The following is a 19137-nucleotide window of genomic DNA, read 5'->3' on the forward strand; positions in this document are numbered from 1 at the left end:
TCATAGGTTATAAATGACCATTGTTTGTTAAATGGGGAAAAATCATGCACTGAGCTCATGTCAGAATAAAAAATTACCGTGAGCCCATTTATAGTTTAGCAAATTTGGTGAAAGTAACTGAGCATTTTCTTCATTAATAGTGCAGTAAATCAACAGTGCAGTTTTGTCCTTTAAACTACATCATTGAGACAAAATGGACTTTTTTGGCTACATTTTCAGTCAAGATGTCCAGAGTAAAATGAAATGGAAGAAAATGGTTCCTTAGCATTCCTGGGAAATGATCTCCTTCTCTCTCAAGGCTCAATTCACATATTTCCTTTTCCCTGGGGGGGCCATCGTTGGCTTCTCAGTCCCATGTTTGTCTCTATTTAATTCTTCTTCTGATGTTCCTCTCCATTGCATGATCCTCTCCACTGCATAATCCACTCCTGAATTCCCTACTCTGGACTCAATCAAGATTTTGAGTTGAACTATGTTCACCCATGGAAGCAAAAGCTGGGTCCTGTGGTCCTTAGTGCTCTGTCTCTTTGATCAGGTAGTGAAGGATTTGCATCTCCAAGGACTCTTTTTTCCAAAGCCTTAGCAAAAAAAAAAAAAAAAAAAAAAAAATTATTCAAGGAAAATAAGTCATTTTGAAGCATATGCCATTTGTCGTTTTGACCCACATGAGGAAGTGTTATAGGAAGGGAAAGATTGCTATTCAAAAACAAAAAGGAAAATTATGTAGCAGCTTCCACATTTTTAAAGACGTGGCAAAATTTAATTAAGGGCAAATATGTCCTTGTTAGAAGAGTCCAATAATGGGCATAATTCAGAATGCAAAGTAAAGCACCAAGTGTGATGAGTTAGGTAGTCTGTAACAGAAAAGCTCACTTATTTTCTGGTAGGCAGGGGGCTCTTGGAGCTGAGAGAAAAGGAGAGTTGGAAAATGGGAATCTGGATAGGTACAGTGTGCCACAGCAACATGGTGGCAGGCCAGAGGCCAAGGCCAGAAAGTTCTAGTAAGCAGTTTCCCCTGGTTGGAGGGAACGGGGGGCGGGCGGTGGTGGTGGTGGAGGAACTGTGAGTTTAGTATTCTCTTGTGTGCACTTTTCAGTTGTTTATTATATCATGCAGTGCTAGTGCCTCTTCATTAATCCCAAAATTCAAATAAAGCCCATCATACACAATGGCTTTTAGTTGGTGGTGAATTACGGAAGCATGGAGGAGAAGGGTGGCTGCACACAGCAGGGAGAGGAGAGAGAGAGCAGCTACAGGAGGTGGGAAAGTAAGCAAGGATCAAAACTTCAGAAGAAGCAGAAAGTCTTGGCAAGAGGATATTAGAACATCAATAGACCTCCAGGGAATACCACAGAATCATTAGGCAAATGCTCTACACCTCCCAGTTCATGAACTGGGGACTCAATCATTTTATTTGAATAGTAAAGGAAAGAGTGGCCCCAGGAAGCTGGGGGACTTGGGGAAATTTGAGCTACAAAAGGAATGTATAGCAGAAGAATGTGCATGCTGTCTCAAAAGGATGCTTTTCCACACTCTGGCAAGGCTATTTTACTACCTGGGCATCTTGATTTTAGAGGGCTAATATCACATTTGTCACATTAAATACAATACAGTATTTTGGTGTAAAAATGTGAAAACATCTTTGTAACTTTGCTTTTGATATTCTTATATATTCTTGATATTATCAATGTCCATTTTACAGTTTAATTTTTTTTGGACCCAATAAACTTTTTAAGATCAGATCTTAAAAATTTTATTGTACCTTTGCAAAGCTTGTGAGTCTTCAGCCCTGTGCTCAATATAGCTAATGGATAAAATGTTCATACACCAGAGTAAGCTCTTTCTTGCAGAGGTAAAGCCAATTCCCAAAGAGGCCTTATCAGCGTTTCTCGACAAACACAGATAATTAACTCACACCAACAAATGCTTGATTTGGACCCTAATTTTTCAAATGGAATTTCAGTAGGCTCATTAAAATAGCATAGAAATAATTTTTAGTGTAGGTCTTTATCTATAAGCCTTTTGGTTATCAATTAGAGTCTTATTTCTAATAAAAAGAAAAAAGCAACAATGTACTCAGTTATTAGTAAATTAAAACCTTCAAAGTAAACCTCAAGGCCTGATAAGAGCCCTAATTTTTTAAAGTGTTCTCCTGTCAAGAGAATATTTAAAGTACAGGTTTTATAGATACTTTCCTTTTAAATAGAATTCTCTTAGCTAATCAGATGCTGAGCGGCGTTGCCTTTAATTTTATCTGGCCAAGCTTCCCTCCATCTGTTTTCCCATAATGCTCTCATTCCCTCTTCCAGATGTTTGGCACGGCATCTCAACTTGATGTCTATTTCTTCTTGTTCTCCTTCACCTCACATGAACCTTCCAAGTCATAATTCTTTGGAAATAGACACAAGGAGCTTTATTTCAAATTACCATCCTTTACTTAAGAGGTTCCATCTCTAAGGTCAGTAGAAGTCATAAAAAAATTTCTATCTCATTGTAGAATTTTTGGGTTGTATATATTTTTAAAAAGAAGCCGAAAGTACAGGAGAGTTAAGCAACATCTCCATGTTCACATAAGCCAGAGACTTGAGAGTAGGAATTTAATATCAATAATTGTACTTTTAATTCTTTTTTAGGATTTGATTTACTGAAAACTAAAGCTATTCTATCACTCTACAGCTTCAACTTTGATCAATGCCTCTATCCAATAGGGGGTCAAGTACCTGAAGGGAAGGAAAAGAATTCTCTGGAACATATGGCAGGAAAGGATCATTTGTGTGTGCCTGCTGAAAAGACAAATGACTCGTCCTCCCTGCCCTCTCGCTGTGTCAGTGATCCTTGCCGCTCAGCTGATCATAGACAATCTTGTGCTCTAGCTAATCTGCTGCTTTTCAAAGCAAACTGAATGGAAACAAAGGTTTAAGTATCTGGAAACTAAATCATGACTTAAAAAAAATCTAGTGGCATGAAAAATTTCCTTGATAAAAGTATAGAGCGTGTTAGGAAAATTCTTTTCTGAGGCCACCTGCTGACATTCTATTTTATAACTGGAGAGAATACTGCCTTATACCCCAAACTTAGATAGAATGAAAGCTTTTTGACCAGGAAGAAAAAAAATACCATAGACCTTATTTTTAAAAAGTTCGGTAGTTTTCATGGTACAAAGGAATCTGCAAAATAGAAAAACTCTCCTTCCCATCATTCAAAAAATAGTTTATTCATTCCACTATCTCATGCCCATCCTTTATTCTTCCAGCCTTACTGCCAACATTTTGGGAAAGTCCTTATTGGCTCATGCTGCACAAGGGCAATGACCAGCAGGCTCTTGCCAATCCTATATCTGTCCTACTGGAAGTCCTCCCAAGGAAAACCATACATTTATTTAAAAGAAATACCTCAAGGTATTGGGAGAGAAAATGAAGCAACACAAGGATCCACCTCAGTGCATGGGTGGAGCTGCCCTGCTAGGGACAAATAAGAACAACTTCTTGTCTGTCAGAAGGGAAGAGAGGAGAAAAACCAAATTCAGGGATAGAGGGATAGGTCTAAGCGATGGCGGAAGACATTTCAATCCTTGATGTAATCTTGCCCCATGACTTCTATTCATCTTTAGAAAAGTTCCCAAATTCAGCTGGGCACAGTGGCTCACGCTTGTAATCCCAGCACTTTGGGAGGCCGAGGCGGATGGATCACCTGAGGTCAGGAGTTCAAGACCAGCCTGGCCAACATGGTGAAACCCCATCTCAACTAAAAATACAAAAGAATAATAATAATAATAATTAGCTGGTCGTGGTGGCGGGCGCCTGTAATCCCAGCTACTTCTGGAGGCTGAGGCAGGAGAATCACTTGAACCTGGGAGGTGGAGGTTGCGATGGTGCCATTGCACTCCAGCTTGGGTGACAAAAGTGAAACTCTGCCTAAAAAAAGAGAAGTTCCCAAACTAGTAACATACTGGAAGCTGGTGGATTTCTGTGGACACCTGGGATTCACTTGTGCATGGTATCTACATAGATGTGCAAGGTGCAGGAGCATGGAGATGTTGGGAAATGAGAGGAAGGAAATGTAAGAAAGCATGGAAAATGTGGGGAGAGCTTTTAACAGACATAGGCTGTGGCATTTGGCTTCACTCAGAGCTCTTGGGGAATGGGTTCCCTGGCTGTTTTAGGTTAGACCGTGAATGAGTCCTATTACCTATGGAGTTGACTTTGAATTGATCAGCCTGGCATTCCAGCCCTGTGTGATCTTCCCTTGACTGACTACCTTCCAGCCTCCTTTTCCAAACCTCCTTATAAATGAACCGAACTGTGCTGGTCACTTTCCCCTGAATGTGCATATTAAATTCCAGTGCCACTAGTAACTGGCTGAGTGATCATGGAGAAATTATTTAACATCTTTGATTTCCAGTCTATTCATCTGTAAATTGAGAATAATCTCATAGGATTCTTTCAAGAATTAAATTTGATAGTGCGTAAAATAAATCTGTAACCTGCTTCTCACTCTGTAGACACTTGATGAGTCTCACCTTCAACCCTTGCTTTTCCATTTGTTCCTTATGAAATTTTGCTCCTACGGATCTTTTTACCTTGCCCCTGCCAAGTTCAAACTCTAAGTACTTTAACTCCTATCATACTTTATCAAATATTGCCTAGCATTCTAGTGATTAACGCCTCTCTCATCTCTTCTAGCAGATTGCAAACATCCTAGGAACATTCATCTTTATATTCCTTAGAGCACCTACCTAAAGAGTTTGTAAATAGTGTATGCTCCATAAATATTTACTGAGTAAATCCTCCATTATTGTTTACCAAAACACTCCACATGATTTTCAATTATGAAGATTTAAATTTAAATTTATTCTATTAAAGTCTCAAAAATAAGACAGGATTTCTCTACTAAATATTTTCCACTCAGTTTCCAAAGGCTACATTTTAAATATCAAGCCACATTCCCTTGAAGACTATCACTGCATAGGTCATAACCAGAACAATGTTTTGACATAAATCAAGTCCATAATATGAAATTGAAAAGAACTTATTTTGAGCTTCCTACTAATGAAGGAAGGAAAATAAAATCATCTGGGAAAGAGCTGCCAAACATTGGACAGCCTGCTAATGTAAAAAAATGGGATGTTTCTTTTCACCATCTCTAAATTATTTGGATGGCAGGTGTGCCTGTTTTATGTTGTTGCTTATGCTTTCAATTGAAGAGTAAACTTTGCCTGTAGCCTGTTAATCACCTGAGCCTTTTGGAAAACTTAATTGAGAGGTCATTTGCTTTGCTTCCTTCTTCCTCCACATCTCCACAGCATATCAGCAATCATGGTGAAGTGCCACTCTGCTGGTAATTCATATGGCTTATTCAGAAGCACAGATCATGGCTGTTAGACCTGCCAGATGTTCCCAGTCCCTAGCTGCAATTAAGTTCCAACATAGCCCAATTTGAAAGAGATTGAGAAACCACAGTTCTCATTAAGAATATTCATGAGTTTGCACCTTGAAAAGCCAGCAATCACATGATATGCCAGAACGGACAAGATCGTTTGAGAAGAGAAAAAAAAAAGATGCAATTTAAAATAAGTTACCAGGTATGTGCTACGGGAAGTTCTGAAGTGAAACAGGGGGTATGGAATTGCATGAACTATTTGAACTGTCAGTCAAATCTGTCTTAATAAGAATTTACAGGGCTATCCCAGGGCGGCACATTATCATCTGAAAAGCTTAAAAAAGAAAATCACCCAGGCCGTGGGCCCCACCCACAGGGCTAGTCTAGATCAAGAAAAAGAAACAACATTGTCGTTGGCATCCTCATCTCCACACATAAGGAGTCACCTCTAGACAGTTGCTATGGTAACCATGAGTGTGTTCTTCTTAGACATTAAAAATGAGAACTCAAAGCATCTTCAGCTGGACTGGAAACAGATGCCATGTGTAGCATATTCAAGGAAGAGTCAGCCAACCAAATTAGGCAATGCAGAGGTTATCAGAGGTTCCTCGTGTCATCTTCAGGAGAAATAAGGAAAATAGTCTTTTTTAGGAAACTTGTCTGAAATGGTAGGATTCACAGTTTAGGAACCATTTTCTGTTGAGTCCATTGTGATCCCCGGAGATAGAACCCTTGAATAGACGAAGAGCACAGGATTGCAAATTAAGAAACCAAGGTTCTGTTTCTGTCCTTAACTCGCTATGAGACTTGGGCAAATCACTGGTCTTTCTTGGTAACAATTTCCTTATGTAATAAAGGAAAGATTTCAAGAGACAAATTTAGACATATAGGGATTGGAAAGGGCCTTATAGACAATGTGTTTCACTCTATAGTGATCACCTGTTTTTTCAGGGCTTCCAAAATCCATTTCCCCTCTATTCTGTAGCTCTTGGTTTTCCTTTGGAAATCAGTCTCTCCTCACTCTTTGTTCTGACTCCACCTTTGGTTCTAGAGAAGATCATTTTACCTCGGTCTGGCCAGGTGAAACACTGTTTGCCATTACACAGTGGGTGTTTTTGGGATGTGACTGAAGTCAGCCTGAGTCCAATGAAAATTCTGAACTTCTTCTGGAATTATGGTGAAGGACAAACTCTTTTTGGGTTGTAAACCTGGCAATGTGAGTAAGAATCTTACTGTAGTGGGAGAATGTGCCTGAGGATGCAGCCAACACAATAAAAAGCAGAGTCCGGTAGATGAAGAGCAATAGTGTTCTGATGATGTCACTTAAAGCACCAAGATCCAGCCATGCCTGAAGTTGATATACCCTTTTCAGTTATTAAAAAAATCAACAAAACCCCTTTTTAAAAGTAAGCTAGTTTAAACTGGATTTCTTTCACTTATGTCCAAAAGAGTTCTAATTCATACAAAGCCCTCATTTTATAGGCTTAGGAAACTGACACCAAGGACGATGGCTTGTCCAGACCTCGATAAAGTCAGAGGCAGAACTAGAACCAGCTCTTGAGCTTTTCAGTTCAGAGGCTTTCAGGATACATCTAAACCTTGAATTTTATGATGTTAAGGTATTAACATTTTTGAAATTTCCATTTAACTGACTCTTTCCTTCTTTTCAATAACATCAGTCTTCTTATAATGCTTGATAGATTTATTTTCTTGCAGCCTTTTGCCATTTCAGAATTCACTTATTTTGTAACTAGTGTACCTACCAACCAAATTAGAAACAAATATAGCAACAATTCACTACTCAAATTAATATCTTGGTACAGTGCAGATCAAATAAACAATGGGCTGTCTTTAAGAATTTTTCAACGGATTTATTTTTCAAATCTATCTTCCAATAGATTTTTCAATGTGTTATAGCATCATAACCTCAATTTCCAGTCAGAGGCAGAAGAGATGGAAGTCTTAAAAAGAAAGAATGTGAAATTAGAAGAGATTAATATTTAGCTAAAGATTGGCTTCCATGGACTGACTGTCTCTCAATCTATAGCTAGTGAATTAAGAACCAAATTACTATAGGTTTTGCTAAATCTGTTAATCCAGTTTAAGAGTTTCATTCTCCATAAACAGTGTACTCCCATAACCCATCATCCTTCTCTCTATTATAACACTTATGTTAAATATCTGCCTTCTTCATTGGGCCTTGAGCCCCTATATGCCAGGGACCTTGTTTTAATCATTTCTTAGTCTCATGAACACCCAATCATTTTGCATGCTGCGTGTGTATGGAGTAGAGTTAGAACACACAGATATTCCCAATTGCTACCGAGAGCATTGGACCATAATACTTCTTTTAACTATCTCCATGGGCTGGTGTCAAGTTCATTTGTCTGTTATTAGTGTGTGTGAGAAGAGTTTCTAATATATTCAAACTAATTTCAGGTTTTGAAAGTTTCCACATGGACCGTTTTTAAGCAGAATCTCATGGGATTTTAGACCCTGAGGTGTCATATCTAATTGTTATCTCTTCATGTTCATGTCTTCAGTAATCATCTAGAAGTGATATTATGGACTGGCACTCAGAGGCGGTGTGAACTGTGAGAATCTACATTCTAAAATCTTCTCAAATCTTTTTTGCTATCCTTCCCATTTGTCTCACATCATCTGGGGTATAGAAAGTGTGAAACTTTTTAGTTTTATATACCTTGAAGAATTGAAACCAACCAGAGAGAGACTAGAATAAGGAACATTATGGAGTTGTATGTTATTATGTTTACATGTTAATTTGTAAAGTTCTGCCCCGCTCAGAACAGAGAAGTAGAAAATGCTTTTTTTTTTTAAATCTAGAAAAGAGGTGACAGTAAATTTGTCAGTGTATCACTGTTTATTTTTTGAACTTGGAAAAGTACAGAAGAAATCAAAGCAATGTTAATTTTAAAAAATAAGAGAACATATCCAAACAATTTTTATTGGAGATTTCAATTTTATTTTTCCATTTAAAAGTAGAATATTCATTTAAATTTATATATTAATTTAAAAGGAGAGAACAGTCAGCCCTACATATAATATCTCATTTACTCTTCATGACATCCCTAAAAATGTAAATATTATTAGCCACAATTCATAAATGAAAGACTAGTTTTAGGGAGGCTACATAAATTGCCCAAGGTCATGTAGATTATAAGCAGCTGAAATGGGCTGGAAGTCAAATGTGACTGACTCATAGTTTTTGTCCTAAATACTCTGCTACAGGCTTCTCAAAACATTATCTCGTTTACCTATGCAACAAACCTGCCCATCCTGCACATGTACCCCAAAACTCAAAATAAGCCATTGTCTCAATAGGACCTTTATGTATTATGTGTCAGCTATATGCTTTACATTCATTACCTGGTAATTCACAAGAATCCTGTGAATTGGATATTATTACCCTTCACAAACCAGGAAACAGACTTAGGTGACTTGCTCAAGATCATCAAACTCCTAGGTGGCAGAGTCAGGCCATTAGTCACCATTCATTCTTTTAGCTCACCTTGATTAAACACAACCTCTGTGCTGGGCATCCCAGGAGCCAGAGTTGGGCCAGGGTGAGAAGGAAACACATACTTCCTATTCTCAGTACTTTAAATATTACTGAAATATTTTGTGAATGAAGGTGTTGACTCATGGAGAAACTAAAGAACAGACATTGTCACAGCATTCGTTTCTCTGAAATTAGACTTTAGTCTCCCCAAAGGACATGTGCATACTACAGAACCTCCTAGAACACTCTTTGAGAATTACTGAACTCAGTGTAATCCATTTGCTTTTTAATCTAGGCACAGCTTCTGCTTTCACCCTGGGGCTGTTAAACGTTACTAGCTTTATTTCCCATCTTCTTTTGCCCCACATCTGCCAGGTCCCTCCTATGGAGAAGAGCGTGACTTGACCTGCTGCTGCCCATCCCTGCTACCATTCTGCTTGTCTCCTTTCTTCCACTTCCAGGCACCTCCAATGAGGGCCTTATCCCCTCTGCTTCCATTTCCACACTGCCTAGTTTTTCCTTGAGTCCCTGTAATCTGCCACTATCTGCACCCCAAACTCTCAATACTAGTTTAATTACTTAATTACTAGTCAGGTTATCTTTTCTTACTTACCCCCACCAACTTCTAACTACAGGATCAAGTTCAGACCCCTTAGATTGGACTTTCAGTGTTCTTCACAATCTGGCTTAAATGAAAGTTCTGGGTTTTTCCCCCCATGTCCCTCTGATGCAAACATCTGTGCATCACAAAACTGCTCTACTCCCTGTTTCCTGAATATATTTTACACATTCTTGTATAAAATATGTTGCGTCAGGCACATATAGCAGTTTTCTTATTAGGCAAACGATGTATGGCTTACAGTACTCATAAAGCAAAGGCCACAAGGATACAGAAAGCTGAAAGTTCAATTAAATTATGCAGAATTTTTCTATTAGAAAAATCTAGAAAGAAGATATTTTAATTTTGGCATACATGAATGATCTGGACTTTAGAGTTCAGCATGTGTGTGTGTGTATTTCTTAAATTATATAAAAGGTGAGGTAGAGGGTGAACCATGATCTTTTTAATACTTAGTTACTTAAATCTCTTGAATGACCACTAATTACATGCAGAATTTGGGGGAATTTTTCTAACACATTAAGCCTCAATTTCCTTATTTATAAAGTGCTGATAATTGTAATACCTGTTTGATGGTATTGTTTGGGGGAATGAAAAGATATTGCATGTAAAATGCTGAGCACAGAGATGTTCAGTAAGTGCTAGTGAGAGCTGCTGCCATTCCAGCTGCTCATTATTCTACTGCTATGGTTCAAATGTTTGTCCCCTTTGAAACCTGTGTTGAAACTTAATCCCCCATGTGACAATGTTGAGAGGTAGGGCCTTTAATAGGCAATTGTGTCATGAGGGCAGAGCCCATGAATCCCCATGGATTAATGCATTCATGAATTAATAGGTTAATAGATTAGTAGGTCATCATGGAAGTGGAACTTGTGGCTTTATAAGAAGGGGAAGAGAGACCTGAGCCAGCAAGCTCAGCCGCCTTACCCCCTTGCCATGTGACACCCTGTACTGCCTTGGGATTCTGCAGAGAGTCTCCATGAGCAAGAAGGCCCTCATCAGATGTGACACCCTCAACACTGGACTTCTCAGCCTCCAGAACTGCACGTAATAAATTCCCTTTCTTTATAAATTCCCCAGTTCTAAGAGCCATTATCAGCCTACCACAAGATTCTTGAAAGGAATGATCCATTTCCCTCATGTTTGTGCCTCCCACAAGACACCAAGTTGTGAATAAAAGATGATGAGTTTATGGGTGTTCATTAAATTATTAAAAAGTAATGATAACATTATTACTTTTAATAATAATAATCTCAAGTAAATTACCAGAAAAAGTTCATTCTTTGGCCAGTGATGAGACTATTTGTGCCTAAGGACTGATCTTAAAAAAATCAAAGCAGGGGAGGTGTCCAGCTTATATCCATTGAATGAAAAGCATAACCTTAAATATTTTATAATTAGTTAATAGTTTGATATATCAATAAATTGTTAGAAAAAATTCTATTAAAAAAATTCTATTGCATATCAAACTTTACCCACGTGATCCAGTCCTGTCCTGAATAGTTTCACACTCAAAAAAGCATAGCCTCAAGGGATTCCAGTGTTTACCCACCTTCCTCTCAAACATTTAAAGGTCCAAGCACAAGTATAACAACTCTTAATAAAATGCCCTGTTCTTGGACGGGCGCAGAGGCTCATGCCTGTAATCCCAGCACTTTGGGAGACTGAGGCAGGCAGATCACCTGAGGTTGGGAGTTCAAGACTAGACTGACCAACATGGCGAAACTCCATCTCTACTAAAAATACAAAATTAGCCAGGTGTGGTGGCGCATGCCTGTAATCCCAGCTACTCGGGAGGCTGAGGCAGGAGAATCACTGGAACCCAGGAGGCAGAGGTTGCAGTGAGCTGAGATGGTGGAGCACCATTCATTGCACTCCAGCCTAGGCAACAAGAGTGAAACTCCATCTCAAAAAAAAAAAAAAGAAAAAAAAATGCCCTATTCTCCTCTGGTCCCCAGTCTACTCTGAAATTTTCTGAAACAATTGAGCCTCTCATTTTATTGATCCTAAAGAAAGAACACTTCCATCCATGCTGGCCCACTGTGTTTACTCCACTTAGGCAGTAAATGTGCCTCTATCCTCTGCCTTCTTCACTTCCTACCTCACTCAGAGAGGCTGGGAGGCATGGACACTCTATTAGGACATAGGTGGAGGGGTACATTTCACAGGACTTGGAATTCATAGCCACTCTATGGCTGAACCAGCTGGCTTTTACTTCTTGCCTCCTTGTAGTGTTTGCCAGGCACAGAAATATATTAGCTCTCTTCTGATGATGTATTCACTATCTAGAAATCAGATGTTTGGCAAACAGCCCACCTGAATCCAGTCAAAATAAGATGAATAATTCTTCAACTAATGTGAGATTAAAAAGGCAGAGTCTGTTTGTATGTATAAAACAATTTTCTTTCTTAGAATCTTAGAAATCACAAAACATACCCTAAAGTAGGCACTGCACTTTATCATTGCAAAGGAGAAAATTCAAAATAAAGGCTTACTACTGAATGGATTGCTCAGTCAAAGAAGAGCCATGGCACATTAAATTCAATAAACCACTCAAGCTTCTGATCAAATATATTATGGGAACACTATAGGCTACATTTTAAAAGATTAATCCAGGAAGAAACAATATACTACTGTATTGGCTTTCCTGCTGGCAGTCTCAGCTTCAGGCACAAGACGATGCTACCTGATAGTTGCCATGGTAACCATGCGAGTGTTCAGCTGGAGCATTTTCAAACAGAAAAATATAACATCATACATGAGTCTCTGTTTAAAGAGAAAGAGGATGGGAAGCAGTTTGGAAAATGGTAGCATGGGAGTCTGCCAGCACAAATTCTGCAATGTAAGGCTTGTGAGTCTTCTGATTTTTGTGAGGCTAATTGAGGGTACCACACCACACCTATTGATGGATGTCCAGAATTGGAGGTATAGTGAGTAACTTTCAGGGGGACAAGGGTAAGAGCTGCATCCGTGATGCTGAGGAGGTTGGACAGGACTCTCTGTCCTCCTGGGACTTGGGTTTGCTATTTTCACCAAACTGTAGCTCTCTAATGTCTTGCTGAATTCACCAGGTCCTAGTATTCACAATGGATTATTTAACCACTTGCTTCATGTGCCTTGTCTTGACTCTGCCTCCATGCTCTGCACACCATTTCTTTGTTGGTCGTAGGTTTTTAAAGACTGAGGAATTCATTCAATGTTTTCTTCATCCTTTCAACCTATCCAAACATTGCCTTACCACTGAGCTCATGCCTTACTTCTGTCTGCAACTGCCTCACCCTGCGATCACTACTTCCTCCCTAGCATCCCCTGCATTTTACCACCTGTCCTCCTCATGCTCATGTGCTGGTTGGCTGCTTTATTTTTTTTTTGAGCCATCCGCTTCCTGGTTATAAACTACCCCCATGGGCCAGATCTAACCTTTTGTTTGCCCGACACAATGTTTTGAAAAACTGAATCAACATCCAGTCAGGAGATTTCACATAACATTTCCGAGTCTGACAACTCTAGACCCATGTTCTTGGTAAGGCAGCACTTGTCTAGAGCTAAGGAGTGACTGTCCCCTTTAAATCAAGGTTGTGCTCCCTCACTTGGCTGCATTACCACAGTTACTTACCTGCCTGGCTCCTGTAGCATCTGAAAGCCCTGAAGGAACTTGAGGATAGGGACAGCACCACACACTGCTGCTCCTTCTATGTTCCTAACAGACTTGCTTCCTCTAGAGCCTCGTTCCTTTGCCTGGTTGGTGCACGATATAGATTTGATTTATCAATTAAAATTAAAGATAATTTCATTTATTTGATGAACACTTATTGCTTACTCAGGCTGTCCTCCTCTAACCCTTTATCTATAAATCTGAGCTGCCTGTGTGCTTGAATACCAAGAAAACCTTTGCAATGGGGTGGAGTTTCTAGTAGTGAGAGTTTCACCATCCATGTGGTTCCTGTCTAGGTATCTTTCTTTAAATGGAATGAAGGGAACACTGGGCAAACTGGAGATCTATGTCATGGCAATTGCTGCAGGACTACTGTAGGAAACCATTCTTATGGTCCTGCACCCATCATTCATCCATCTATTCATGTGTTCGGTTAGCCATTCCACCAATGCCTACTGGATACATTTCACAAGCAACCATTATAGAGAGTGATCACAATGAGGAAAACAGTCCAAGTTCCTGCCCTCAGGATGCTTATAGTCTTTGGACTATTTTTTCCCCCTTGACCCAAACGGCTAAAGCAGCTGCTAAGTGAACTTCATGACCAATTCCAGAGAGATCAAACTGTGTCAGAGACAAGTCAAAAAAATAAAAAGGAAGAAGAAGAAGAAATGTAAATGGTCAACACGTTTTAATGTCTCCAAAACACAGAGAAATAAAATTAAAACAATAATGACGTATCTTTTTAACAACTAAATTTAGCAAAGATCATAAAAAAAATTATAATGCCAGTGTGCAGAATGTGTGAGGAAATGAGCCCTCTTGTTTCTTTTCATGGGAAAATGACTTGGCACAGTGTTTTAAGGGGGCAACTTAGCAATTAATGTGAAAAATGCATACATATTTTATTATTTAATAATACAATTTCTAAGACATTCCTAGGAAATAAGGATGTACCCTAAAATTTAGCAATACAGATTTTTTGTGGATGAGTTTTTAATAATAACAAAATATATAACTAAGTAATAACTAAAGAAACTAACCTATGTTGAGCACTTCCTAAGTTCCCTGCCTTAAGATATCAAATGACCCTGTGAGGGAGGCATGATTGCTAGCTGAAAAAATGGCTCAGAGAGGTTAGAAAAGTCCATGTTGATATAGCTCTAAGGAAGCACAACGGGAAAGAGGCTGAGCCCATTTAGTGATCACACCATGTCCCTGTTGCTTCTAGTGGTGAAAAGTCAAAAGAACATGGAGGTTTCACATTAGGGATCTGGCTTAATAAATCATGGAGCAATCATGGTATGGAATGCTGCTCAGTCACAAAAAAATAACATAGATGAAGATACATCCACTTGAAAAGAGGTTCGAAATATGCTGCAAAGCTGGTTATTAAATAGTGTGTATTGTGCGGTCTCAGGTGTGTAAGAATCCATTTATAAGCACAAGTAAGGATAGAAACATTCAGAGATGCAGATACCAAGGTTCAATTAGTGACTCTCTCCGGGTGGTAAGATGATTATTTCATTTTCCATTCATTATTTTTCTTATCTATATTTTTATTTTCTTTAAAAGATCAATCTGTATTGTTTGTGTACTAACCTCTATATTTACGTTTTCAAAATATAGTGGCATTATTGACTTAGATTTAGCATTCCAGGTAGCTACATGACACTCTGTCACTTGCTTGCCTGAATTAACATTCCTTCCCCTGGGGTGTTACAAAAATCATCCTGGATTGAGAGCAGGTCGCTGGGTTTCAGGCTGAGTGCATCGAGTAATGCGTCCACAATGTGACCCGAGGCAAGTCACTTCAGCTCTCCTGGCCTCAGCACGATGAGCTGGCTGGGCAAGCTGAACGCTGAGGCCCCTTCCAGCTCTGACATGCGATGCACTCTTATGCATTCATTTTCTCCTTTGGAGACAGCCTGTAACCATTTCCAGTCTACAGGAGAAGGACTTGAGAATGCAAAATCATTTTGTTCTATAAAAAAGCATGGATAAACACCTGCCTAACCCATTTTAAGAAATAATAACATGACATTTATAAACCACTTTGCACAGTGTTTATGAACTCCCTCCCTTGAGGCTCTGAGTTTGACTCTAGTTACTCTAGTTATTTACATGCCTGCATTTGGGCGAAGGATTTGCAACTCCAAGAGAGGGGGGATGTTTTCTCCTGAGTTGATTGTGAATTGAGTGTCTCCTATTAGTTGCTAGTGCAAAATATGTTAAGACCAGTTTCTCTGACACAGAAAATGACCCAGAAAAACAAAGTGGGTCTTCATTTCAGCTCCATCTTCATCTCCAGCTGTATCTATGGACAATAATCCTTCCAGAAAGCAGCTGAATCGGGCTGGAATTGCATATCAGAGTGGCAGCTTCACCCAACAAGGGCGACTTAGAGCAGCATGACACACTGTTATGAGGGGTTCTTTTCCTCTGGGAACGAAGATCTCAAGTGGTGTTTGAAATCCCCCATTTCTTGCAAAATACTGCTAAGGCTGCTGAGCTTAGGTTCCACTTTGGGGGTTTTCATCTCTGCGTATGCAACAGAATTCCAGACAAGAATATGAAATAACACAAACTGTTTTGTTTTTGAGCATTTTTGTTTAGTCCTTAGATTACTAAGGACTAACATTTGAAAAATGAAGTGAAAGTGAGTTCATTTATTTTATTTCAAATTTAGGGCACTGAAAATCTTTTTAAAATTTTTGATTCAGCCAGGCACAGTGGCTCACACCTGTAATCCCAGCACTTTGGGAGGCAGGCAGATCATGAGGTCGGGAGATCGAGACCATCCTGGCTAACACGGTGAAACCCCGTCGCTACTAAAAATACAAAGAATTAGCTGGGTGTGGTGGTGGATGCCTGTAGTCCCAGCTACTCGGGAGGCTGAGGCAGGAGAATGGCGTGAACCTGGGAGGCGGAGCTTGCAGCGAGCCAAGATCATGCCACTGCACTCCAGCCTGGGCAACAGAGTGACAGAGTGAGACTGTCTCAAAAAAAAAAAAAAAAATTGATTCAAGTTAATTTCAAGTATATATCATTCATATCTGCATACAAAACAACTCCACTGGAATGAGGATTTTAATTGAAAGTGAAGTTACAAATCTGAACACCTGGAGTGATCCACAGAAAAACATAAAATGCCATTGCCCAGAGGTGCTGCCCTCTGGAAGGGTACCACTGCCTCCTCCACAGTCCAACCCAAGGAAGCTGAAGACCTCAGCTTCCGTCTCCCACCCATTTAAGGCCTTAAATGAGATGTTCCTCTGTCAAATGAGCTCCTTTCTAGACTCTTCATCCCAAACTACTCTGGGCCAGTCTAATCACACTGTCTCCCAAACATCCCCTATTTGCTCATGACTCTGCACCTGGGATGCCTTGCTGCCTCCCTAAGTGTCTCTCATTGTTCAAGACCCTGAGTTCAAGTACTGGTTTTACTCCACAACTAACCAGGTTAGTTCACACCAGTGTTACCCAACTCTAACCCCGTGGCTCTGAGACATATTAGGTGAGCATTTCAGCCTTTCTAACATATGGAATCATTAAGCAAATTTCCCTAATACATCAAAGTGCATGTCTGATGTTGCATATAGCTGGTCAGTACAGGAACAAAAGCACTGATTATTAAATGTTCAGGTGCACTGTAAGCCAGTAATTTCACATTGATAGCTAAAAATCAGCCATGTTGAGAATATTTTTACCACAGGAAATATGCTTCAAATCACTTGCCCCTGTAATAAGTGTTGGCTGATAATATTATAAAAGCATGTCTTTGTTTATAGATGCTAAGGTTAAAGACCAAAATCTGACCTTCCGTGGTAGAACCCCACTTGACCACTTACTAGCTATGTGACTATGTTCAAGACATTAAATCTAAGCTTCATTCAGTATCTTTATTTGTTAAATAGAGCTATCAAATAAGCCAGCATTACAGGGTGGAAATGAAAACAAAAATCAGACATCCAGGTAATATGGTTGGTAGGATGTCTACATAAAGTATCATTCAATAAACATCATGAGACATTATTGTCATTATCATTACTTTTTTTTTTTTTTTGAGACGGAGTCTCACTCTGTCACCCAGGCTGGAGTGCAATGTTGTAATCTCACTTCACTGCAACTTCTGCCTCTCAGGTTCAAGCAATTCTTGTGCCTCAGCCTCCTGAGTAGCTGGGATTGCAGAAGCACGCCACCACAGTACCATGCTACCACACCTGGCTAATTTTTGTATTTTTAGTAGAGACGGGGTTTCCCCATGTTGCCCAAGCTGGTCTTGAGCTCCTGACCTCAGGTGATTCACCCGCCTCGGCCTCCCAAAGTGCTGGCATTACAGGCGTGAGTCACCACGCCTGGCCCAATGATTATTACTTCTCAGTGAGGAGAATGTGAGCAACAGGGATACTTAAAACTATGGTCACTGCTAACTGAATATGTTTTAGTCTATTTTAATTGATATATATGTATTATTTATTTATTTAATAATTTTATTGTGCTTATTTAAGGTATACAACAACACAATGTTATGGGATACATATAGACAGTAAAATAAGGTTACAATATGAATGTATTCATCATCTCATGTAGTTATCACCTTTTTTTTTTGCTAAAATCAACTCATTTTGCATGAATCCCAAATACAGCACCATTTTATTACCTATAGTCCTCATGTTATACATTAGCTCTCTAGACTTAGTCGTCCTACATATCTGCCACTTTGTCCTGTGACCTACAGTCTCCCTATTTCCTTCTCCCCTGCAATCACTGTTTTGTTCTCTACTTCTGAATATTTGTTTTTGTTTTTGTTTTAGGATTCCACATATAAGTGAGATGATGCAATGTTTTCCTTTTTTAGGTCTGGCTGATTTCATTTAACATAATGTCCTTCAGGTTCATCCACATTGTGCCAAATGGTAAGATCTTGGGTTTTTTTGGGCTGAATAATATTCCCGTGTGTGTGTGTGTGTGTGTGTGTGTGCATGTGTGTGTATCAGTCACAGTTTCTTTATCCATTCATCAGTTGACAGACACTTAGGATGTTTCCGTATCTCGGCTACTGTGAATAATGCTGCAATGATCATGAGAGTGCAAATATCTTTATGAGATGCTAGTTTTATTTCCTTTGGATGTGCCCAGAAGGAGGATTACTAGGTCATATGGTAGTTTTATTGTCAATTTCTTTAGAAATCACATACTGTTTTTCATAATGGCTCTACCAATCTACATTTTTACCAACAGAGTATGAGTTCCTTTTTCACCATAGCCTCACTAACATTTGTTGTCTTTTGACTTTTTGGTAATAGCCATTCTAATGAGTGTGAGGTGGTATCTCACAGTGGCTTCAATCTGCATTTCCCTGATGATTAATGATGTTGAACACCCTTTCATATACCTGTGGGCAATGTTTATTTCTTTGGAGAAATGTCTATTCAGGTCTTTTGCCCATTTAAAAAATAAGGTTATTTGTTATATGTGTTCTTTATAAATTTGAATATTAACAGCTTATCAGACATATGATTTGCAAATATTTTTTCTCAATCCATGGGCCATTTCTTCATTTTGATCATTGTTTCCTTTGCTATCAGAAGATTTTTATTTTGATAGATTCCCATTTATTTATTTTTGCTTTTGTGAACTGAGCTTTTCATGTGGTACCTAAAAAACATTGCCAAAGCCAATGCCCAGGAGCTTTTCTCCATGTTCTCTTCTAGGAGTTTTATGGTTTCCAGTCTTATATTTAGGTCTTTTATCTATGTTGAAGTGATTTTTGTATATGGTGTTAGAGCCCAATTTCATTTTTTTACCTGTGAAAATCCATTTTTCCTAGTACCATTTCTTAAAGAGCCTGCTCTTTCCCCATTGTGCCTTGTTGGTACCCTTATCAAAAATTAGTTGACCATAAACATTTGGATTTATTTCTGGGCTCTGTATTCTGTTCCACTGCTCTATGTGTCTGTT

The 19137-nt window shown here is 39.1% G+C and overlaps 1 protein-coding gene across 3 annotated transcripts in view; it reads left to right on the top strand.

The window, feature by feature from the left end:
• The window catches only part of CPO (carboxypeptidase O), a 169787-nt gene that overhangs the window by 53984 nt on the left and 96666 nt on the right, over window positions 1-19137 (top strand). For 2 of the 3 annotated variants that reach the window (XM_004033114.5, XM_055380418.2), the window contains exon 3: window positions 18035-18092. The exons of the other annotated variant lie outside the window; for it this stretch is intronic. The gene's annotated coding sequence lies outside the window, so the exon portion shown is untranslated. The remainder of the gene's footprint in view (window positions 1-18034; window positions 18093-19137) is intronic. 3 annotated transcript variants of the gene reach the window in all.

This window comes from Gorilla gorilla, chromosome 11 (genome assembly GCF_029281585.2).
Source record: "Gorilla gorilla gorilla isolate KB3781 chromosome 11, NHGRI_mGorGor1-v2.1_pri, whole genome shotgun sequence".
Lineage (NCBI taxonomy): Eukaryota > Metazoa > Chordata > Mammalia > Primates > Hominidae > Gorilla > Gorilla gorilla.